A 25,881-nucleotide genomic window follows, 5' to 3' on the forward strand; every position below is an offset into this window, starting at 1 on the left:
AAGATAGATTAAAATTTAATTGTAAACTACATAATCTAATCCTAAAGAATGAATGGGTCAAACAACAAATCATAGAAACTGAATAATTACATCAAAGAGAAAATGATAATTATGGGAGAACATACCAAAATTTATCAGATGCAATCACAAGTCGTTCTTAAGGGAAATTTTAAATGCTTAGATAAGTAAAACAGAAAGAACAAATCAGTGAATTGGGCATGCAACTAAAAATCCCCAATTAAATACCAAATTAGAAATCCTGAAAATCAAAGGAGAGATTAATAAAATTGAAAATAAGAAAACTATTGAACCAATAAATAACCAAAAAACTAAGATCTAGGATTATGAAAAAACCAATAAGATAAATAAACATTTGATTAATTTGATTTTTTTTAAAAAATAAAGAAGGAAACTAAATTATCAATATCAAAAATGAAAAGGCTAAATTCTCTACCAATGAAGAAGAAATTAAAATAGTAATTAGGAGTTATTTTGTTCAACTGTATGACAACAAAAATGACAACATAAATGAAATGGATGAATATTTGCATAAATATAATTGTCCAGATTAATAGAAAAGAAAATAAACTATTCAAATAACCCCATTTTAGTAAAAGAAGTTGAATGCCATCAGTGAACTCCCTGGGGAAAAAATCTCTATGGCGAGATGGATTTACAAATGAATTCTACCAAACATTTAAAAAATAACTAATTCCAATGCTATATAAATTATTTGGAAAAATAGGTAAAGTGGCTTTTTTCCTTTTTTATTAAAGTTTTTTTATTTTCAAAACATATGCACAGATAATTTTAAACATTTCCCTTGCAAAACCTTGTGATCCAAATTTTTTTCCCCTCCCTACCCCTCACCCTCTCTCCTAGATGGCAAGTAATCCAATATATGTTAAACCATGTGCAATTGATGAAGAAGTAGTTTTAACACATTCCTTTTATGACACAAATATGGTGCTGGTACCTAAATCATTTTACCTAAAGGTAAAAATCTAAGAGCCAAAACAGAGAAAGAAAGTTATAGATCAATTTCCCTAATGAATGTCAATGCAAAAATTAACAAAGAGGTTACAACAATTTATCACTGGGATAATACACTATGATTAGGTGGAATTTATAGGAATTCAGGACTGGTTCAATATTAGGAAAACTATTAGCATAATTGACCATATCAATAGCAAAATGACAAAAATCATATGATTATCTCAATAGATGCAGAAAAAGTTTTTGACAAAATATAGCTTCTATTCTTATTAAAAAGATTAGACAATATAGAAATAAATGGAGCTTTCCTTAAAATGATAAGTAGTATCTATCTAAAACCATCAGCAAATAGTATTGATAATGGGAATAAGCTAGAAGCCTTCGCAGTTCAGATCAAAGGTGCAGCAAGGATGTCTATTATCACTATTATTATTCAAAATTGCACTAGAAATGCTAAGTTTAGCAATAAAAGAAGAAAAAAGAAATTAAAGGACTTAGAGCAGGCAATAAGGAAACAAAACTATCACTTTTTATAGCTAATATGATGATATACTTAGAAAATCAACTAAAAACTAATAGAAATAATTAACAACTTTGGCAGAATTGCGGGATATAAAGTAAATCCACATAAATCATCAGCATTTCTTTATGCAAACAACAAAGTCTAGCAGTAAGAGATAAAAAGAAATTCAACTTAAAATAACTGAGACTATATAAAATATTTGGGACTCTGCTTGCCAAGACAAGTCCAGTGATTATATGAATACAATTACAAATGACTTATCATACAAATAAAGTAGATCTAAATAATTGGGAAAATATCATTGCTCATGACTAGGCCAAGTTAAACAAAACAAAAAACAAAAATGACAATTCTATCTAAATTAATTTACTTATTTAAGACCATACTAATCAAACTGCCAAAAATTATTTTATAGAACTGGAAAACAATAACAAAATTTATCTGGAAAAAGAAAAAATTAAGAATATCAAGGGAATTAATGAAAGAATGCAAAAGAAAATATTCTAACTGTACCAGATCTAAAATTATGATATAAAGCGGCAATCTTCAAAACTTTTTGGTACTGGCTTTGAAATAGAATGGTGAATCAGTGATACACATGACACAGTAGTCGATGAATATAGTAACCTAGTTTGTGATAAACCCCAAAACTTCAGCTTTTGGATAATAAATCACTATTTGACAAAAACTCCTAGGAAAACTAGAAAACAGCATGGCAGAAACTAGAATAGACCAACATCTTTTGCCAAAAACCAAAATAAAGTTAAAATGGGTACATGATGTAAATATAAATTAAATATAAATATAAATGCAAAAAAAACTAAATATAAAGGATAACACTATAAGCAAGGACTAGTCTGCCTGTCAGATTATGGAGAAGAGAAAAATTCTCAATAAAATAAGAGATAGAGGGCTTTACAAGTTGTAAAACAGGTAATTTTGATTATATTAAAAAGTTTTTCCACAGAGAAAACTAATGCAACAAAATTAGAAGGAAAGCAGAAAGATGGGAAACAATTGTAATAACAAGTATTTCTGATAATGGCCTCATTTATCAAAAGGATAGAGAACTGAGTCAAATTTATAAGAATATAAATCATTCCTCAATTGATAAATGGTCAAATAATATGAACAGGTCAAGAATAGATGAAGAAAATAAAGCTATTTAGAGCCATATGAAAAAATGCTCTAAATCACTATTGCTTAGAGAAATGTAAATTAAAATATCTCAAAGATACCACCTCACACCCATCAGAGTGCCTGTTATGACAGAAAAAGAAGATGATAAATATTGAAGGAGATGTGGCAAAATTGGAACACTAATAAATTGTTGGTGGATTTATTAACTGGCAACCATTCTGGAGAGCAATTTGGAACTATAGCCAAAGGGCAATCAATCTGTGCACACCCTTTGATCCAGCAGTACCATTACTAAGTCTCTATCCCATCTTTTGGGATACACTCCCAAAGAGTGCATCAAAAAAAAAACAAACAAACAAAAAAAAAAAACAAAAAAAAACAGACTTATTTGTGCAAAATATTGTAGCAGCTTTTTTTGTGTGTTGTCAAAGAAATGGAATTTGAGAGAATGCCCATCACTTGGGAGAATGGCTGAACATGTTGTATATCAATGTAATGCAATACTATTGTGCTATAAGAAATGATGCTCAGGAAAATTTCAGAAAAACTTACATGAATTGATGCTGAGTGAAGTAAGCAGAACTAGGAGAACATTGTACACAGTAATAGCCTTATTGTATGATGATCAACTGTGATTGATTTAAGCTCTTTTCAGCAATGCAATAATCCAAGACAATTCAATTTATAACAGAAAATGCTATCCACATTCCAAGTTAAAAAATATGGAATCTGGATGAAGATTGAAGCTATTTTAACTTTTTGGGGTAGCTTTTCCCTTTTGTTCTGTTTCTTTATTTTACAACATGACTAAAGTGGAAATATTTTAAATGATTACACACGTATAATTTATATCAGATTCCTTCTTCATTAAGAAGGATTTGAAGGGAGGGAGAAAAAAAATTTGAAACTAAAAATCTTATTAAAATGTTAAATATTGAAAAGATTGATAATGTTGGATGTGATAAACAATAAATCATTTCATAAAGATTTAACTTTATGATTTTTTTTTAAAGAAATAGCTGCATTAAGTTAGGCAGAGCCAAAGTTTTTCTATTTGTTTTGTCTGCTAAATCTTTTCTTTCTTTCTAATGTATACTAAATCATTTTATTGGTACTCTTTTATTTTTCATCTTTATCAGCTACACTAAATTATCCCCTTCAAAGTTCTTTCTTATAAGTAATAAATATAGTTAAGAAAAACAAATCAACACATTGATCATATTTGGAACTGTGTGTCATTCTATTGATTTTTCCCTCTTCTCCCAAGAGGTGAGTAGGATATTTCATAATCAGTTTCCTGATGCCACTGTTTTGATCAGTTCAGAAGCCTTGCCTTTGTATTAATGAGGTTATTATATTGTTTTTTCCAGATTCTGTTAATTTCATTTTGCAAGAGTTCATACTAGTCTTCCAATATTTCTCTAGATCTGCCATGCATCCTTTCCTAAAGAACAATATTCCTTTCCATTCATATGCTACAATCTGTTCAGACATTCCCCTGTTAACGTTCAGACATTCCCCAGTCCTTTGCTATAATAAAATGTGCTACTTTAAGTATTTTTGTACAAATGCTTTGGAGTAATTTCCCATGCCTTCTTATCAAGATATGGCATTTCTTCTTTTTTTCAATAGTATTTTATTTTTTCAAGTACATTTAAAGATAGTTTTCAACAATCATTTTTTTATTATAGCTTTTTATTTACAAGACATATGCATAGGTCATTTTTCAGCATTGACCCTTGCAAAACCTTCTGTTCCAACTTTTCCGCTCCTTCCCCCTCTCCCCCCTCCCCTAGATGGCAGATAGATCAATACATGTTAAATATGTTAAAGTATATGTTAAATGCAATATATGTATATATATTTATACAATTATCTTGCTGCACAAAAAAAAAATCTGATTTAGAAGTAAGGTAAAAATAACCTGAAAAGGAAAGCAAAAATGCAAGTGGACAAGAACAGAAAGAGTGGAAGTGCTATGTGGTAGCCACACTCATTTCCCGTAGTTTTTTTTGCTGGGTGTAGCTGGTTCTCTTCATTATTGAACCATTGGAATTGATTTGGTTCATCTTATTGTTGAAGAGAGCCATGTCCATCAGAATTGATCATCATATAGTATTGCTATTGAAGTGTAGAATGATCTCCTGGTTCTGCTCATTTCACTAAGCATCAGTTTATAAAAGTCTCTCCAGGCCTTTCTGAAATCTTCCTGCTGATCATTTCTTACAGAACAATAATATTACATAACATTCATATACCACAATTTATTCAGCCATTCTCCAATAAATGGGCATCCATTCAATTTCCAGTTTCTGGCCACTACAAAAAGGGCTGCCACAAATATTTTTGCACATATAGGTTCCTTTCCCTTCTTTAAGATCTCTTTGGGATATAAGCCCAGTGGTAACACTGCTGGATCAAAGGGTAAGTATAGTTTGATAACTTTTTGAGCATAGTTCCAAATTGCTCTCCAGAATGTCAACATTCATTTTTGTAAGACTCTGTGTTCTAAATTTTGTTCCCTCTTTCTCTTATCTTTCCTTTCCCTAAGACAAAAAACAATCTAATATAGGTTATATATGTAAAATCCTTTTAAACACATTTCTGTATTTATCATATTGTGTATGAAAAATCAGACTAAGAGGGAAAAAATAATGAGAAAGAAAATAAACAAAAGTAAAATTAGTATGTTTTGATTATATTCAGTCTACATAGTAGTTCTCTCTCTGGATGCAATTGGCATTTTCCATCCCAAGTCCATTGGAATTGCTTTGAATCACCACATTGTTGAGAAGAGCCAAATTCATCACAATTGACCATTGCATAATTTTGTTGATATTATGTTTTCCTGACTCTGCTCACTTTACTCAGCAACAGTTCATGTAGGTCTCTCCAGGCTTTTCTGAAATAAGCCTGCTCATTATTTCTTAGAGAATCATAATATTCCATTACTTTCCTGTACTGTAACTTATTCAGCTATTCCCCAACTGATGGGCATCCACTCAATTTCCAGTTCCTTGCCACTACAAAAAAAGCTGCTATAAATATTTTGTATGTATGGGTCCTTTTCCATATTATTTCTTTGGGATACAGAACTAGTAATGAGACTGCTGGATCAAAGGGTACACACAGTATTTATATTTATAAATATATATTTATAATATAATATATAATATATTATAAGCATAATAAATATTTATTTATTATAAATGTTATATATATATATATATTATATATATATATAATTTATAGCCATAAATTGCTATTTATATAGCAATTTGAGCATAGTTCCAAATTGCTCTGCAGGAGGGTTGGATTATTTTGAAACTCCATCAACAATACATTAGTGTTCTAGTTTTCCCACATCCCCTCCAACATTTATCATTATCCTTTCCTATCTCTTGGCCAATCAAGGAGGTGTGAGGTGGTACTACAGACTTGTCTGAATTTGTTGTATTTCTCTAAACAATAGTGATTTAGAGCTTTTTTTTCCATAAGACTAGAAATGACTGTAATTTCTTCATCTGAAGATTGTTCATATCCTTTCACTGTTTGTCAACTGGGGAATGACTTGTATTCTTATAAATTGACTCAATTTTTTATATATTTTAGAAATGAGACCTTTATCCGAAATACTGGCTGTAAAAATTGTTTCCCAGAGTTCTGTTTCCCTTTTACTTTTACTGCATTGGTTTTGTTTGTGCCAAACCTTTTAAAATTTAATTTATTTAAAATTATCCATTTTGCTTTTCATAATTTTCTCTAGTTCTTCTTTGGCCATAAATTCCTCTTTTCCATAGATCTGACAGATAGACTATCCCTTGCTCTACTAATTTGCTTATGGTACCACCCTTTATGTCTAAATCATGAACCCATTTTGACCTAGATACTTATCTTGGAGTTTCAGTCACTGAATATCAAGCTGAGATCTCCAAAAGCTGACTTTTCAGTGCCAATAAAACTTCCTTTTTTTGCCACAAATATTTTGGGTTCATGAATTCTAGGCCTAGGGACATTGTGGTTCTATTTTCAACTGGGAATCTTAGCCTCAGACTTCTATAAAGGACAATTTTAAACTCCATATCTTTGCAGAAGTCCAAAGTAGGAACTATGCTTGTGCCAAGGGACCTCTCTCTCTCCTCTTGGCACGGCTGCCTACCAGGACTCTTGCCCACTGGGAAGAGACATTCTTCTCAGTGTTAACCTTTTGTTATTTCTCTGCCAGGACCTTGTCACTAAGAAGTCAGTCTTCCTAGCAAAGCTGGCTTCTCAGTGCCAACAGAATAAACTTCCCTTGTGCCATTCAAACTTTTTGGGTTCGTGAATTCTTTCATGTTGGGCCTGTGCCTTCAACCAAGAAGGGGATTCCCACAACTCTCTGCACTACCACTAGAACAGTACCATTTGTGTTAAATAAAAGGTTTCATTTCCAGAATAACACAGGGCAATTAAGCCCACTACTCCAATTACCAATAATTAATTCTCTATCCTTAAAGCTCTGTACTGCACAAATAAGCTCTCATCCACCAAAAGATAACACAACTCCATATTGATCACTTTTTATTTTCATTATCTAAATTTTTTAAAAATTAAGTACACATTTCTAGATTAAAAATACTCAGTCTCCCCTTGCTATAAGAGGGGTTTGTATGTGCCTAAGCCATCTAAGATGGTGTCAGCCAAAGAAAGCAGCCTTTTCTGCTGTCTACAAAGTCCAAACTGATTTGATAACCTGCCTGACTCAGCACCCAAGCCTAGTTTGCACCTTTTGAGGGTCAAAATGATTTCTTTACTCTTAATGGGTTTGATTATTCTGGAAAGGAGGAGGACTCTAAAGCTCCTTCTTCTTTGTTGACCCCTAGGCCATAAAATCCTAAGAAATTGGGTCACCTATTTGGGATTTGTTGTTTGTTTGTTTTTAATGATTCTTTTTCATGCTACTTGCATGTTGGATTTTGTAGGAGAGGCCAGCCTTGGAGATCTGAGAGTCAAGGAATCCAGGCCAGATGTTGCAGCCAGTTTAGCAGTGACACCCTGAGGGGACTCCAGTCTGTCAGAAGCCAGCATTGCAGATTTAGACTGAGGACTAATGCTATGAGGACCCTGAGCTAAATTGTCAGTCTAATCCCCCCTCCTCCTTCAAGGTGGCATGGGGAGATTATGCCCTATGAGATGTGAAAATTGCTCATGTTTGTTCTTGCTATATATTTGAAGTAAATGTCCTTTTGTAAAAGCATCATGTTAGAGGCTAGATGCTCAAATGGAACAAGGGTACAAGTCCTGGGTCCTCAAAAACAAGGCGAAAGGGAACATTGCTGCTGGGTGTCTGAGTAGAAAAGGTGCTGGCAGAAAAAAACAGCCCCCCAGTCCCTTCAGGGTATGAAGGACTCTGTGGAAGAGAAAATGTAACAAACCTGACTGAGGGTGGGGCTGCAGTGACCAAGCCACACTTGAAACAAAATATTTCTTAAGCCCATTGAAGAAGGTTTTGGTTGTTTCTTTCACTAACTTTTGACTCAGGGATTGCTAGTCTTTTTTTTTTTTTAAATTAATTAATTTATTTTTTAATTTTAATTTTAATTTATTTTTATTTTTTTAGGGGTTGCTAGTCTTATGGAGCATTATCCACTCCATATAGACACATAGATTCCTTATGTATCAGCCTATAACTTATTGGTCAATGGATGGTTTCTTCAATTTGAATTTTCTTTCCACACTGTTATTCTTTGATTTTAGTTACCGTTTGAAAAAAGGAAAGAAATTGAACATGTATCTTAAAATGAGTAGGAAGTAAATCATACTAAAAAGCCAACTAGGCCAACTGGCAACCAGCATATGGAACAGAAGAACGCTTCAGAGAAACTGGATTGACCTGACGATGGAAAAAAAAGGTTGATTTCATCAATATGTTGCACATTCTTTCAGCAAGTTTTGAGGAATAAAAAAATGAAGCTAGGATGTTATGAAAGAAAAAAGACACAACTGGTGCCAGAATTCTTAAAGATAAAATGAGGTGTCTGGGATTGAGTTTCATTGGAAAGAGGCAGAGCTGTATGGGATATGGAAAACAATTTCTAAGAAATCTCATTTTTTAAGCATATTAAAGATAACCAAGTGACTTCCTGAATATAATATATTTTCTAGGTGTAGTTTCATACCAAATCAAATTTGAAATCTATAGCACATTGGAAAATGTTACAGAGAATATATTTAATTAGAGAATTTTTGTTTCATTACATGTTTAATTACAGAGAAAATGTTTAATTAGAACCTAACTTACTAAAAACCATCAATTGACTGACATTATTTCCTGTATTTGGCTTTTTTTTCCTTTTTGAGAAAGAGGCACAATATAGTAAAAAAGGGCATTAATCAGGGAGCATAATTTTCAAATGTCAGGGTTTAGGGAAGGACAGAAGCCATAATTTCCAAACTTTGTCTAAGGCATACAAATTTGTATAGGTCTTATCCCAACACTGCATATATCAATATGACATATTCCTCCCATAGAAGTTAGACAGCATTATATGTAACAAATTAAGTTTTTTTGGACATGAAAACTAGACATGATGATATACATTTGTAATCCCTGTTACTAGGGAGGCTGAGGATCACTTGATTTTGGGAGTTCAGAGTTAAATAAGTAAATGAGTTAAGCCAATTAAATGTTGGAATATGTCCAATATGAATATGGCAGACTAGGTGAGGCTATTCCACATTGCCTAAGGAGGGAACCAACCATTTCTGTCAGAAATGGATCAGGGCAAGACTCCTATGCCATTAAGAGTGGTGTCAGTCTGCGAATAGCACCTTTACTTCTAGCTTGGGCAAGAAAATGAGATCCTGTCCTGAAAAAGCAAAAAAAAATAGGAAAAAAAGAGACTTTTATAAACAAATATTTGTTTTTTCTTAATTATTCCGTTAAGGCTTTATTAAACACTTAATAATAATCTAACAATATTCTGTAAAGGATATACATATACATTTACTGATGACCCAGAGGTTTTAAAAAACAAACTCTGCCCACAAGGACCTTACACACTATGGAAAGAAAAAACACATAGATACTTAAAAGTAGATATCAAATTTCTACAGGGAGCTGTAGGGATTAGAACAAATTTTTTGTTATGTGAAGTTTAAAAAGTTTAAGAGACATGGTTTCTGGATAATTAATCACTTTATTAATAAAAGGAACAGTTATCTGGCCATATCTCTTGTGCCAAAGATGTCTCATACAGTGGGATCATAGCTCTTGGAAAGTGTGTGGGGGGAATCTGATGGTAGAAATTAATTTGTTAACAAGTAATAAGAGAATGAATATTATGAGAGGTGGGCTTATTCCAGTGAGAGTCTTGAGATATGACACTGATAACCCAATCATCATCAAAATAATTTATCAATACACATATCTCTGTCTGACAAAAGGGAGAATCCACATTTCCCCACACAATGAGCAGGAATACATCCTTTAACCTAAACTTAGAATTTATCTTCTATTTTTGATTAGATCTTAACTTTCCTGACTGGGCAAGTCTTTGCCTAAGATTTTCCATACTGGTTGGTTTCTGGATGAGGAAGTACAAAAGGTAAGAAAACTTAGTCCTAATTCAATAATTAGTGATTAATATAATTTCTCTCAAGTAGGAATTGGTACTGGAGCTGAGCTTTGAAGGAAGAGGAGATTGAGTGTTTATAATTTAGAAATGTATTTACTTAATTTTTTAAAAATTTAAATAATGAAAACAAAAAGCAATCAATATGGAATTGTGTTATCTTTTGGTCAATGAGAACTTATTTGTGAAGTACATAGCTTTAAGGATAGGGAATTAATTCTTGGTAATTGAAGTAGTGGGCTTAATTACTCCTGTACTTCTCTGGAAATGAAACCTTTTATTTAACACAGTTATTTCCATGATTTAGGGCAATGATCTCTTCACTTTTAATGGGTTTGGTTATTCTGGAAGGGGGAAGGACCCTAAAGCTACTTCTCCATTGACCCTAGGCCATAGAACCCTGAGGAAGTACTAGTCTAAAATAAATTGTTATCAGATCCAGGCATGTGAAAATTTAATTACCTTTTCAAACTGCTTTGTCAATTCTCAGTTTTACAATATGTGAAGTTATATAGGAAATATTAAACAGTTTTTTATCTCCACTTAAGACAAAGAAAGCATTTAAACTAAGCATGAGGGATTGGCAGATAATAATAAATCTTTTTTGAACTTAAAAGGCTGTTAAAAACTTGAACAAGCTATTGTGAGAGGTTGTGAAATGGCTTTCCTAGAAATTTTCAGGATTCAGCCAGTATAATTTTTTGTAGAGTTTTTTGAGTTTGAAAAGAGCGAGGGAGAAGTTTGGGGTACAGGGTCTAGGGAGGCACTAGGAAGGGAAACATAAACGATTCCCTATTGAAGTTGCTTTCATTTTTGAGATTGGATTTCACCCCATTTTAAAGCAGTAAGGAAATGATAAAGTTTATGAATTTGAGGTCACAGAGGGATTAGAAAAAACAGGGAGTAGATCATCAGAATTATCCGCCTTCCTATCCTGTGCTAAGACTAGGAAACCAGCAATCTCTTTCATTTCTTTTCATCTCTCTATCTAGGTTAATCCCTTCAGGCCTTCAAATCTGTCAGTTGCTCTTTGAATTTCTTACCAATTACTTGATATTTTGTGTTGAGATTTGAAAACTAGACTCAAGGCAAACTTTGGTCTTTCCCTGAATTATTCAAATATTTAATGTATTATTTATGACAGATAAATATTTGTATATTCACACAAACATATAAATATACATCTCTCTCTATATATATACTCTGACTTATTATGAGTAGATTTAACTTCTGTGCTGGCAGATTAAGCAGCCTAAAGATAAAGTCATTCACAGTTATTACCATAAATCCAGAATCATGGAATGTTTGACTTGGAAAAGAGCTTAGAAATCATCTAATATATCCCTTTCATTATAGTGAGAAAGAAACAGATCAAGAGAGGGAAAGCAATTTGAGGCAGAGACATCATCAGGAGGTTTTTGTAATAATATAAACAAGAGCTATTTAGTGTCTGGCTAAGTTGGTGATTCAGTAGGGAGAAGTCAGATGTAAGATATGCACTCTTGAGATAATGGTGGCAGTAAAGACTATGGGATTTGATAACTGATTGATAATATAAATTGAGCAGTTGAGGATAATGCCCAGGTTATGAACTAAGGAGATTAGAAACATGATGGTGCTTTCAAGAGAAATAGGGAATTTCAAAAGAAGAAGTGTTTTTTGGAGTGGGGGAAGTTATAAGTTCTGTTTCAAACATATTGAGGATATCCCATTTGAAATATTCAATAGGCAATTGAAATTCAGTAGAACTGGATATAGAGATCTGAGTCTTCTGCAAACTGAAACAATTCTGAAATTTCACCTCACATCCAGAAAATTGGCAAAGACAACTGAAGCTGAGAATAATTAAGTCATGTAACATTTATTAAACATTCTGGATCAGAAACCGTATTGAGTTCTGGGAATACAAATAGAAGCAGAAATATAGATCCTGCCTGCCCTCAAGGAGTCTACATTCTAATGTAGAAAATAACACATAAGATGGTGCTAAAAAGGTTGGGAAGTGAGTTGAGAAGGAGAGAACAGAGATGGAAAAAGAAAGCAAGAGAAGAGAAAAGAAAAGAAGAGAAGAGAGAAAAGAAATTATCTAGAGATTCAAGAATGGAATCTAGAGAGGATGAAAACACAGCTGCTCTGGACATTTTTCCTAGGTTGAAAATTCTAGGAGTGTTATGCCACAGTCTCTTTGAACTGTTCTATCTCAGTTTTCCTGCACTAGCAGGAATTGTCCTGACTGAGTTTCCCTGAATTGTTCTTATCTCAGTTTTCTTAACTGTTCTGCCTCAATTCCCTTAGTTGTAAAACCCCACTCTGGTCCATTAAGACTGAAGACCATTTGCTCTAAGGTTATAAATTGTCAGTGTGAGACTCAAGAAGAGGGGGAGATCAGACTTCCTGACTCTTAACTCCTTCTGCCCGCAAGAATTTATGACACTACCCCCTCTAAAATATTCCAAAAGATAAGACTATCCCGGATACCTCATTGACATCTTTACTTCTGTTTATTCAGACATTCTGACTCTAGCTTTTAGTAAAAATTTATAGCCTCCCCCCATCCTGACAGAACCAAATGGATCTGTGAAGAAGCTTCTTTTCCCTTCTTTGTTTGAAAAGGTCTAAAAAGATTTGTGATTCTCCCATTCATCGCTGGATACTTTGAGACAAGAGTCCTGTCCAGTCAGTTATACTCTCCAATTAATAAAATATTAAAAACTCTCTAATCTTTATCTTGCCTCAGTTTCTCTGGCATTACAGGAGGAAACAGCTAATCAGAGGCAAGAGCCATGGAAGGGAGAGTAGTATATATTTAGTGCAAGAAGTCTATCAGTGAAGTTTCAGGGTGAAGACTATTGGAAGGGTTATGGAAAGACAAACATATTACAGTGCTGTTAATGGAGATAGGAATAGGTCCAAATAGTCTGCAAATCAATTGGAAGATATTTTTTTTTAAGTGAATAAAATGCAGAGATCCCATGTTTAGAAAGAAAGAAACAAGGGAGTCATGTACATTAATTATGGATCTCACTATAAAAGTCAAGCAAAAAGGTAACATCAAATATTAATAATAATACTTTCTATGGTAACCATGACCTGAAAACAAAAGTGATTAAGATGAAATTTTTTAAAGAATTTGCAATCTAGATTGGAAGATAAGATTAGTAGGTAGGTAGTGGTAGTAGGGTTGTAGTGGTACTGATGATAGTAGTAATACATTTTTAGAGCATTTTACGATTTTCAAAGCAGTTTACAAATAAATAGAATAAAGAGGTAAATAAATGTTGTAAAGACTTGTTACATGATAATAAATAGGATAGAGAAAGTGTTATGCCACAGTTCTCGTTAACTGTCCTGACTCAGTTTCCTTGTACAAGTTTCCCTTGTCCCAGTCTCCCTAATTACTCCCCTAAGCTGTAAATCTCCTTCTGGTCCATGAAGGCTGAGGACCAATTAGTCTAAGGTTATAAATTGTTAGCCCAAGGAAGATAAACAAGAGAGTAGACCTCCTGATTATCTTCTGTCCTTGAGAATTTACAACATCCCTCTAAAATATTCCAAGGTATTTCATTAACATCTTTATCTCTGGGTATTCAGACATCCTGTCTCTGGGTTCCTCTTTGATTCACAGCCTTTTCCAGCTGGGCTTCCCGCTCTTTCTTACTCTTTCCCTCTTCTTTGTCTCCAAAAGGTATATAAAGGTTAGAGATTCTCCATTCATTGCTGGAGAATGGCGGCTGGCGGTAGATGCTGGACACTGGATTCTTTGAGATGATAGTCTCCTCCAGACCTGGGACCAACATGAATTCCTTGGTCCCAGTATATCTTTATCTCTGTCTGACTGGATAATTTGAGACGAGAGTCCTGTCCAGTCAATCTTACTCTCCCATTAATAAAATATTAAAAACTCTCTAATCTCTCTCATGCCTCAGTTTCTCTGGCATTACAAAAGGAAAGATTTCCCCTGAGGAATCTTTATGGGAGAGATGAAGCTGAGCCATGTCTTGAAGGGGCAGCCTTATGCCAGGCAGAAGTGAAAATAAATAAGGTTCTAGGCAGAGGAAAGCATCTATGCAAACATGGAGATAGAGCATCAAAGGGCCTATTTGGGAAATAGTATAATCAGATTTTCCTAGACCACAGGATTGATAATGAGGTATATAAGGATTATATGGCTGAAAAGGATATTTTGGAACTAAACTTCTCAGCCTTTTCTTGGGATTCTTGGGGTTCATGGGGAACCAGTGAAAACTGTTTTAGTCAGGAAACTGACAGAAGATTGCAAAATAGGTTCCTAGATGTAGAGTTGGAGGGGCCTTTAGTCCAAGTTTTCATTTTATAGCTGAGAAAACTGAGGCCCATGAGGGTAAAGGGACTTCACTCAAGTAGCACATACCAGACACAGGATTTGAACTCAGGTCCTCTTGACTCCAGAATCATCTTTCTCCTATACCAACCTGGTATGATTAAACACAGTAAATTATAAGCACACAGAACAAGAATCTTAAGATTCTTTCCTCTCTGAGTCCATTAAACATAGGATCAGAGGAAGAAAATGGACTTTTTTTCTCCCATTCTCCCTTATTACTTTTTGGAGAATAAATTGGGTGTTGCTTAATTAAACAAGTTTAATTTGTTCTAAGTTCACAGTTCAGATTGGCTTCAAACATTTTAAAGTAGGTCATTTGAAAATATGTGATGTACAACACCCTTCTTTAGCATGACTTGATTGCATCTCAAAAGCATGCTGGGGATTCCTGACCATACAAAGCACAATGAACTGCAATATCAAGGTGGTGTAAATTGTATCCCCTTTGACTTTTGTGAGGCTTTGTTCCCCTTTTCAGGGGAAGTTCCTGAGTCTCAAACTCTCCTCTGAAAGAAGCCCACCCTTCAGGGCAGTTAAGTTCAATTGTGGTCAAACCATCTAATGAGTTGAAGTTAAAAACTCCTAAAATAAGTAATTTCTTTTCAATTGGAGATCTAGGCCATTGTCAACATTGATACTCAAACTCCCAGTTAAGTAATCTCATTCAATTTTGAATTGAATTAAAGCCACAAAAGGCTATTAAATACAATTCTGAACCCTAATCTTCACAGAAGTCCTAAATAGGATCATACTTAGCAAGGAAGCTGTCTTCTTAGCAAGCTGCCCTGCCAGCACTTTTTGCCCACTGGTAAAAGTATTGTCTTCTCAGTGTTAATCTTTGCTATCTTCCTAATAGGACCTTTTATCCACTAAGAAGCCTTTCTTCCTAGCAGGCTGGCTTCTCAATGCCAATAAATCCCTTTTTGCCACACAGATTTCAAGTTTGTGAATTCTTTCGCATAGGACTTTTGCCTCCAACCAGAGGTGATTTCCCATCACAACTACCACTTACCTCATCATTTGTGCCTCATCAAAGGCACTCTAATAAGATAGTTTGTTTAACTGAAATGCTTCAAATCATCGCGTAATACATGGAAGAATATTCCTTTTCATTGTTCTAATATCAAAACATGATAGAATAAATGCATTGTAAGGTGTATTAAATCATACTAAATATAAGAAAAGGAAGCAAAATTAAAGAAACCAAGTTTGTGTGTGTGTGTGTTGGTAGTGGTATTTTTTTTTTTTAATATCAAGTTTTCTGTTTTCAGATAACTTTAAAAAGAGGATTGTTTCATCTTTGGTTTAAACTTAAAAAAATTGAAGAAAAGTTCATTCATTCATTTGAACAACTAGGTGGCACCGAGAATAAAGCACTGGACTGAAAATTAGGAAGATTCCTCTTCATGAATTCAAATTTGGCCTCACATGCTTAATTAGTTGTTAACTTCCCCAGGCTTAATCCCATTTGCCTCAGTTAACTCATCTGTAAAATGATCTGGAGAAAGATACAGCAAACCATTCCACTATATTTGCCATGCTGAGTCAGACGCAACTGAACAATAATGTTCAGGTACTGTAACAGACACTAGGGTAGTTACAAAAATAAGTGATATAGTTGGAGCCTGCCTTCTGGGAATTTATAATCCAACAGGGTAGATCAGACATGTCCACAAATAAATATGATTTTATTTTTGGGATCAAAACTGTGTTTTAGTTGATGTGGGGATCTCTGATAGTGAAACACTCTCTATAGATGCAGTTAAAAAATGCATAACAAACTCAAATCATGGGGTTTTCAATGTGGAAGAGATTGTAAAGGCTTTCTAGTCTAATCTCTTTCATTTTATAATGGGGAAAATTGAGGTCCAAACATGTTAAATCATTTGTACAGGATCACACAATTAGTAAAGTGCGTGTCTGAGTTAAGATTTGAAACCACATCTTTTGAATCCTGAGACCATGTTTTTTCTGCTATTTCATCTACCTCTAGAATGTGTAAAAAGTCCCATTGTGGGACATGGGAGACATTGGCACAGGACCATCCAGCATGGCATGATCTCATTAAAGAAGGCACTGTGCTCTATAACCAAAGAAGAATTGTTAGTAGCTCAACAGAAATGTGAAACATGCCAGTTTAAAGCCATCTCCATTCTAAATGTTCATACCGACTATTTGTGTCTGATCAGTGGTAGAGCCTTCTATGCTTGTATTGGTCTGGTCAGCTTACCCTCAGGCACACTGCCTTGTCTCCAATATACTGATATCATTTTAGTCCTCTTTGACCAGGAAGAACAACAACCAATTAAGCAAAGAGTATAATAGAAGTAAAAAACAAGATACTATGTATTGAATTCTGAGAAGGGCAGCATGCAAAATATAAAACTTAATCTGGTTTTTGATGGTTAAGTAGAATTTCAAAAGATAAAGATGTGGGGGAGGAAATCTTTGGCAGTGGTAAAGATGAAAGCCAAGGTGCAAAGGGAAAGTTCAGTGGAATTATGAATATTATATATAGTATGGATGTAGGGTAGAGTGAGGAAGTGGAGAGCATGATGATGCTTGGGGAACCAGTTTTGAGTTAAAAATAAACAAGTTAAAATAAACAGCTAGGTGGTAAGTGAATAGAATATTGGATCTGGAGAAGGAAGACTCATCTTCAAATCTGGCTTCAAACACTAATTGTGTGAATCTGGGCAAGTCACTTAACCTTGTTTGCCTCATCTGTAAAATGAGCTAGAAAAGGACATGGCAAATCACTCCAGTATCTTTGCCAAGAAAATCTCAAATGAGGTCATGAAGAGTGAGACAATTAGAAAAAACTGAACAACATATAAGTTAAAATAATGAATTATGACATTTCCAATAAGTTTATTTTGGCTCTTTTTGCATTCATTGAAAATAGTTTTGCTCTTATTTTAGCTATGTTGATCAATAATGAGCAGGAGAAAGCTATTTTTTCAATCCTGCTCAGACACTTAATAGTTTGATCCTGGCAAGTCCCTCAATTTATCTCATTTGTAAAATGGAGAGAACAGTAGCAGCTCCCTCCCTGGACTGTCATGAGGATAAAAAAAGAGATAACACTTATAAAGTGTTGTGTTAATCTTAGAGGACTTTATGAATGCTAGTTATTATTATTATTATTATTATTATACCATTAAAATTTTGTTTCCATACTCCCTTTCTCAAGTGAAAGGGCAGAATCCTTAACTAGCAGAATAAGAGTTACAATATTTCCATCTGGATAAGATGGGGACTATTGCCATGGAATAAATCATTCTTTTTTATTTTTTATCGATATTTTTTGTTTTTACATGACTTTTATTTTCTGGCTTTTTTCTCTAGATAGTATTCTTTATAATCAAGAATAGGAAAAAAAAAACAGCTCAGCAAAAGCAGGCAGCACATTAACCAAGTTTTAACCAAGTTTGACAGTGTATGCAATATTCCTTAAGAACTACCCATTACCATCTCCAAATAAATAAACAAACAATAAATTAATTAATTAAAGAAGGGAAGTGAATTTTCTATTATCTTCTTGAGGGACATTATAAACACACAACACTGAGTTTCAGGTTTTGTTTGTTTTTATTGTCACTTGTTCTTTCCATTTACTTTGCTGCCACAGTAATATATACTGTTTTTCTGTAAGCCATTTGATATTAATACAAATCATACTGATTTCAAGATGACTAAGCATGCATCTGAAGACTTCTTTATGCCTCTCCCTCAACCCTCACTTGTCATTTATGTGAGTATTTCTAACAGGAACAAAAGCTGCCAAAAAAGTAGAGTGGAAGTGCAACATGATGACTATGGGTGTGTGTGTGTGTGTGTGTGTGTGTGTGTGTGTGTGTGTGTGTGTGTGTGTATGTGTGTGTGTGTGTATGTGTGTGTGTGTGGTGTGTGTGTGTGTGTGATTTTTTTTTTTTAGTGTGTTAACCACAATTTGAGAAGTAAAGAATAAAAATCCACTTCTGATAATTCTTTTAAGAGAGAGTTTTAAAGAGGTAAATGGCATTAAAAAATGCAGACAGAAAGTTGCCAAATGAATGTCTGGTTTGTTTGCTACGTGGATAAGCTATAATTAGTTCCAATGTATCTACCAAAGACTAGGTTCTAGAATTTTAGAGCTGGAAGGATTCTTAGCAATCAGGGATATAACAGTTTCATTTAAAAGATGAAGGAATTGAGGTTTGCAAAAGTTGAGTAGCTTTTCCAGGGTCATTTAGACCATTAATGACAGCCATTAGTGACTAGTGGAACAGAATTCTGATCCTTTAGCTCCCAATTCAAAGCTCTTTCCATTACACTCATAAACTAATAGAATTTTAGAAACAGAGGGGGAGTTTTAGAATTAATTTAGTTTAATGCTTCCCAATCCATAGAACACAGATTCAGGAGAACACAGATTGCAATAAAAAGTTATTGCAAGGGGTCCATGAATATATATTGCCAACCAAACATTGCCATTATGGCAGCTTGACAGCACAATAATCAAGCATACTTTTTATCAATCTAAGTAATAGTACATCTCATAATATAATGTATGTATTATTATTTCCAAATATATACACTAATATGCAAATACATCTAAAAGATTTTATAGAAACTTTTTTTTGATATCATGCCTTTTCTCAGCCAATAAATACAAATATTCAAGTATTATTATGTATGTTTACTCCAAATAGTTTTTTGGCATTAAAAAGAGCTTCTTGTAAAAGGAGCACTGGGCCTGGAGTCAGGAATATTCAGCTGAGTTCAAATCTTGCTAGATTTGAATTAAAATCTATCAAGATACTTGCTAACTGTATGAACCTGGACAATTCATTTAATCCTGTTTGCCTCAGTTTTCTCATCTGAAAAATAAGCCAGAGAAGGGAATGGCAAACCATTCCAGTATTTCTGTCAAAAGCAAACAAACTAAAAGTATGCAAACCCCTCAAAATCACAGATACAAACACATAGAAAACATCCACACTAACAACAAAAATAACAGCAACAACACTGATCTAATTCAATTATTTTAATTTATAATGAGGAAACTAGGGTATAAAAAAGTGAATGGACTAAGATCACTTTAATTGAAAGAAACCTATTATCTCCCATATCACTAGCTGACTTTGTACAATTAGAAGAAACCTGTTATTTTTGAAGTGTGCAGGTGCATGTCAGGGAGTCTAGTCTGTTACCTTTGTGACACTAACTAGCTATGCAAGTAAACAATACCAGCGAGCTTTCCTTAGAAATAAGAGGGAAGAAATATTGTTGATAGCACTGCTTTCATCCAATTATAGCGTTTTTCATCTTCTATGGCATTTGAGATTTTTAAAATAGTCATATTGTTTTCCATATTTGTTCTCATTCTCCAACAGAATGGGCAGATGAGAACAATTTATTCCAGTGGCCATGAAGGCAGTCAAGCAGGTGCTGTGGAAGGCATGGAGATTGGTCAGATATTGAAGGCTCAGACATCATCCATTGCTTCTTGGCCATCTCCAATCATCATGACTTTTGTCTTGCTATTGGACTTCAGTGACTCTGGAAGAGAGAGTGAGCTGATGTCTTTGTGCAACTGTTCCTCACTGAAATCCAGTTTACTCTCACGTCACTCTCCTCATCTGCAAAATGGGGATAATAACATTTACCTCCTGGGGTAGTTGTGGATAGCAAATGAGCTAATAATTGCATAGTGCTGACACACAGTAAACCTTATGTTTACATATTAATTGAAATGTTAATTATTGTTCTTATTGTTAATATTATTTTCATCTCTAATTTCATCAGTATCATGAGTTCCAATAAAGAACTCTCTTTACCAATGAACGTGGATTCCTTCTCTTCAACTTAATAGTCTTAGAAAGTTTCCTGGGGGCACAGAAGACTTAAATGACCTGCCCAGGCTTATAGTCAATATGTATCAGAGACAGGTCTTGAACTCAGATCATTCATAATCAAAGGCTATCTCTCTATAATTCTACATCATGCTAGCTTGAATGATTATTATTGTCATTATTCATGCTCTCCCTCTATTCCATGATTCTTTGTGGCAAGGAGGTCATATTGACTATACCAATAGACTATAAATTTTGCTGGGTCTTTCAAACTGGGAGGACCTTGAATATTGGCTTGAAGACAGATTGTATGTTTGTTGTAGAAGTAGCTGGTGATGAAATGGATAGAGTACTGAACCAGAAGCCTGGATGATGTGAATTCAAATCCTGCCTCACTTAAATGAACCCAGGCAAGTCAACCTCTGCTTCAGTTTCCTCAACTATAAAATAGAGATAATAACAGCCTGTACAAGGTTACTGTGAAGATGACATGAAATATTTGTAAAATGCTTAACACTTTATTCACTTTACTCACAGGTGCTATGTAAATTTTTATTTCTTTCTGTCATCTCTTGTCTTTTTTTTTTTTTGGCTGAGGCAATTAGGATCAAGCGACTTGCCCAGGTTCACACAGCTAGGAAATATTAAATGCCTGAAGCAAGATTTGAACTCAGGTCCTCCTGATTTTAGGGTTGGTGCTCTATCCACTGAGCCACCTAGCTGCCCCCATCTCTTATCTTAGGGCATCATTTCATAAGAGTTTCATAGGGTTTAGCCCTGGGAAAAGTCTCAGAATTCACTGTAATGGTTAGATTTCCTTCTCTAAATTAGTAAATTAGAGAAAGCTTTAGTCTTTAGGGTTTTTTCTTCAATAAAAATTTTAATTTTTTTGATTGTTATTTTCTTTTGTGCTCAGTGGAAGTTTTCTTGTCCCATCCTTGATCCAATCTGAAGTCCTTTGTAATATAATCTGTTGCTTTTATTATTTTGGATCGTATCACTGGATTCACAGTTATAAAAGAGATGGGGAATAAAACTTGGTATGGGACAACAACTCCCTTTTGTCAGGAAAAGACATTACATATGAGTCTGCCCACAAAGCAGACTACCTCAGACTAAATTAACAAGTTTCATGTTTTAATCACTAAATTAATAGCATTATGTGTATCATTTTGCTCTATGTTTTAATAATTTCTATGTTTTACCAAATAGATCATCAACTGCTTTCATTTGAGTCTTTATTTCATTTCAAGAATAGCTTCTGTATGGGGTTAAAGTTATTGTTATTAGGTACCAAAGAATTCATTAGCATAGCTTTATAAACTGCTATCTGGTTTATTTATAACTAGTTACAGAAGTACCTCTTTCTCTTTCAATAACAACTTTTCTGATGGGCTAGTGAACATCAGTTGCTAAGGAGATCAGGATGCAGGTTATTGTTGTTGTTCAGTCATGTTTGCTTTTTTATGACCCCATTTCTAGTATTTTCTTGGCAAAATAACCGGATTGATTTGCCACTTCCTTTTCTAGTTTATTTTTTACAGACGAGGAACTGAGGCAAACAACTTAGATACAGTAAGCTAGTGTCTGAGGCAAGATTTGAAGTCATGTGCTAGCTAGCTATCCAAGCATGCAAGGTCAGTGCTCAAACAGTTAAAGCTCATTAGGCCAAAGGTTAGCTCAGGATAGGTGAGTTTAATTTTGGAGCTAGATGAAACTGGCTTAGATCAGGAAAGCCTGTTTGTTAAATTTTCAGTGAGCATTTATGCCTTGGAAATTGAAAAAGCTGTACATATCAGGACTTAATTTATTATTAATTTTGTTGATTATCTTGATTTAAGAAAGTGATGGATAAAATGCTAGAAATGCAAATTAAATTTAATAATGTGCCTGGGTACCTCTTTCCTCATCCCTTCCTTTGGAGAACTGGTTGTTAAAATTTACCAACACACTATTGTTTATAGATTTGTTTCTTCATTGGATCTGTATGCAGTATATAGACCTGGTAACCTGATCATATTTGTTTTCTGTTTGTTTGTTTGTTTTTTATTTTTTATTTAATAATAACTTTGTATTGACAGAATCCATGCCAGGGTAATTTCTGATCATATTTGTTGACTTTAAATAATAAAAGGAATTTATTATTATTCTATTATACATAATATTATATGCATATGAGATTATATTATAACAGAATGTTTTTTTCTTGACAACATTGCTCTGCAAGTCTTATACACTAGCAGTTCCATCAGTGTGGTCTGCCGAGGAAGGAACAAAGGAATAGTCATTTATATAGCACCTACTATGTGCCAGATACTGTTCCAAGCACTTAAAAATATTATGTCATTTGGTCATAAGTCATAATGTTCTCAGAAGATTTGGATTAATTAATTTGTAAATTCAGAAGGCTCCCAGAGGTCATCTAGTCCAAATTCTTCCATTTATAGGTAAAGGAACTGAAACCCAGAGAAATACTAAGCAATTTTCCCAAGATTATACAGCTAGTAAAGTGGCAGTATCAGAGCTTATATTCAAACCTGTTATGGGCCAGAACTCTGTACTTAAAACAAGGATTCTTACAAGATGTTGAGTCAGTGGAATTGATAATACAATTGTTATGTAGTTTAGCATGGTGAGTAACAGTTCTCTAGTTCAGTACATGTACTTAGTACTACAAGATTAACACCTATTTTACAAGATTCACACCTATGATGATGTAATTTAAAATAGAGCATATGATCTGGGACAAACTGGGCCAGAGTCACAGAGGCAGAGAAGACAAGAGAACTGGAGGCAGGAGCTTAAGCCCTTGGAGCCAAGGAGAGACAAATCCATTCCATCTTCACCTTACACCATCATGGTGGCTAGCTTCCTGCACTTCCCCCACTGAGACCAAGGTTGGTCTGAAAGGCTCTCCAGAAAGCTGCCCAGCCCCAGGAAGGAGATAATAAAGAATTTGAACTTTATCCCTGGCTATTATTGTGGTGATTACTGAACTGAAATGAAGGCTGGTCCAGAGACCTCCAGAAAGCCAACCAGAACATTACACAAATCTGTTTGTTGAATGGCAAATCTTGCTTCTACTATTCGCTCTTTTTGTAAAAGTACGAAGGGACAGAAGTCACAAACTCTGTTTTCAAATATATTTGAATTTCAGAAGATGGCATAAGCATTAAGCAGCATTTGCACTGTATATCATCTCATTCATGTTCTGTCTACATGAAATCACAATAGCCAGTTAAAAAGTTAAAACTTTAAAAAAATCAGACATTGATGAAAAAGAATGGCTTCAAATAAAAAATTTTCCACTCAATTTAATCACTTGATTAGTTGCTTTTTTTGGTTGTGAAGAGTGTCCCTGTCATGTTTCCCACTCTGGTACAATAGATTAATTAACAGTCTGAACCTTCAAAAATTTTTTTTAAAAATAAAAACCTATTTAAATAATCTCAGGTAAAAATAATCTCCAATGTGGTTTAAAAGCAGTTCATAGGAAGATAAAGCTACCATGTGACATTCAAAGAAAGGGGGTTAAAAGGAATGGACAAAGGATTTCCTTGATCTCAGAGTATTTGGTCATAAGTCCTAGAACTGCCTTTATATTTTCCCTCCCTCCCTCCATTCCTTTCTCTCCCTCTTTTCTTCCCTGCCTCCCTTCTCTTTTCTCCCTTCCTTTCTCTCCCTTCTTCCTTTCCTCCCTTCTTCCCTTCCCTTCCTTTCCCTCCTTTCCTTCTTTCCTCCCTCCTTTTTTCTTTCCTCTTTCCCTCTCTCCCTCCTCCACAATGATAAACAGAACAGTCACACTAATGCAGAGGCAATAACAAATGGGATGACCACAACTTGAATCTTTGATGTTGCTGATTAAAAAAATACACCTTCTGTAAACATCCCACCATTACCACCACCACTGTTTTTCCTTATAAAAACTCCTTTTTGCTCCCTCTGTGCCGCTGGTTCCTCTAAGGATCCTAAGCTTGCTTTTATGGCCTTATAATAAAATTTACCCCCTTGATTTGGAGCTGGTTTGAACTCCCTTCCTTCCTTCCTTCCTTCCTTCTTCCTTCCTTCCTTCCTTCCTTCCTTCCTTCCTTCCTTCCTTCCTTCCTTCCTTCCTTCTTTCCTTCCTTCCTTCTTTCCTTCTTTCTTTCTTTCCTTCCTTCCTTCCTTCTTCCTTCCTCTGTCCACATAGGGAATCATGCCCTTATATGTGGGTGACCTGCATAAAGATATATACATTTTGATCACTTAAACCTTATAAGATATCTTGGAGTTTGGGGACTAGATTTTTTTCTCTTCCCTACTTATTTATTCTATCATCTTTAAAAAAAAACTGTATAATTATTAACTCTTCTACCCCATGTAGTTAGATTTATTTCCTTTTAAAAAATAAATATGTTTATTTACAATAAAAAAAAAATAGAAAAAGAAAGATGGAAAAAGGAAACAACAAACATTGTTGTGTGCCTAGCAGAACATGGAGGATTCAAAATATATAACAATAAATTTCCATTTCAAGAATGTATATATAATAGAAGAGATTATATTCATGACTGTCCATCTTTGCTTTTTTTGTAGTTAATTATTTTGTTCTCTGATGTGCACTTTTTACATTATTCTTTTTTTTCCCTTTATCCCACTCATCTCCCCTAAGCAGTCTAGAGTCAGAGGGGGCCTCCCCTCTGACATACATGTATATATGTACACACATACATATACATAAACATGCACTTAAAACAATATTAATATGGCTGACATATATTGTAAATTTTTCTCTTGATTAAATTTTTGACTTTGAGATTAATGATTACTAGCTCTACTTTTTTAAAAATAAATTCTACTCTTGATCATTGTTATTATTTTGTGTACGTGTCTTATTTCCTGTCCTTATTAACTTTTCTATTTTAGTTCTACTCCTTAACTTGTCCTGCTATTACTTAACCACCTCTCCACACATGGATCCCTTTCTTATCTTCTATCCTCACCATTTCTCTCCTTCTTTATCCCTTTCCCATTAATTTATACACTTTGTTCCACTCCTATTAATCTATATATTCCTCAATATCTCACCTTATCCTATTCCTTCTTTTCTTATTTCATTATAGATTTTGGAGGATATGTGTATACACATGTGCATGTTCCCTATTTAACTCATTCCTGATGTAAGTTTTTAGAGTTACTAGCCCTCTTTCCCTCATCTAATGCTTCTGTCTAGGTTCTTCCTCTGCACTTCATTCATATAGCATAATTACTATTTTTACCTTTTCCTAGACAGTTTTGCTTTTTAGGGTCAAATTATATTCAGCTCTGCCCCAGTCTTTCTTTTGGATTACTCAGTTACTGAGGTCAGTCTTAGACATAATACTTTACATTTTCATTTATAAAACATAAACAGTTGGTCCTTATTGAGTC

At 34.1% G+C, this 25,881-nt stretch overlaps 1 long non-coding RNA gene across 2 annotated transcripts in view; it reads left to right on the top strand.

Annotated features, from left to right (window-relative positions):
• The window catches only part of LOC127541358 (uncharacterized), a 35,684-nt gene extending 11,906 nt beyond the window's left edge, over window positions 1-23,778 (top strand). The window contains exons 1-3 of one of the 2 annotated variants that reach the window (XR_007948445.1): window positions 8,403-8,550; window positions 10,167-10,245; window positions 23,203-23,778. This is a non-coding gene — a long non-coding RNA (uncharacterized LOC127541358). Of the gene's footprint in view, window positions 1-8,402; window positions 8,551-10,166; window positions 10,246-23,202 lie in introns of those variants that run through there. The other variant, XR_007948446.1, reaches the window with a different exon arrangement.
• Window positions 23,779-25,881: the final 2,103 nt, after the last annotated feature.

This window comes from Antechinus flavipes, chromosome 6 (assembly GCF_016432865.1).
Source record: "Antechinus flavipes isolate AdamAnt ecotype Samford, QLD, Australia chromosome 6, AdamAnt_v2, whole genome shotgun sequence".
Classification (NCBI taxonomy): domain Eukaryota; kingdom Metazoa; phylum Chordata; class Mammalia; order Dasyuromorphia; family Dasyuridae; genus Antechinus; species Antechinus flavipes.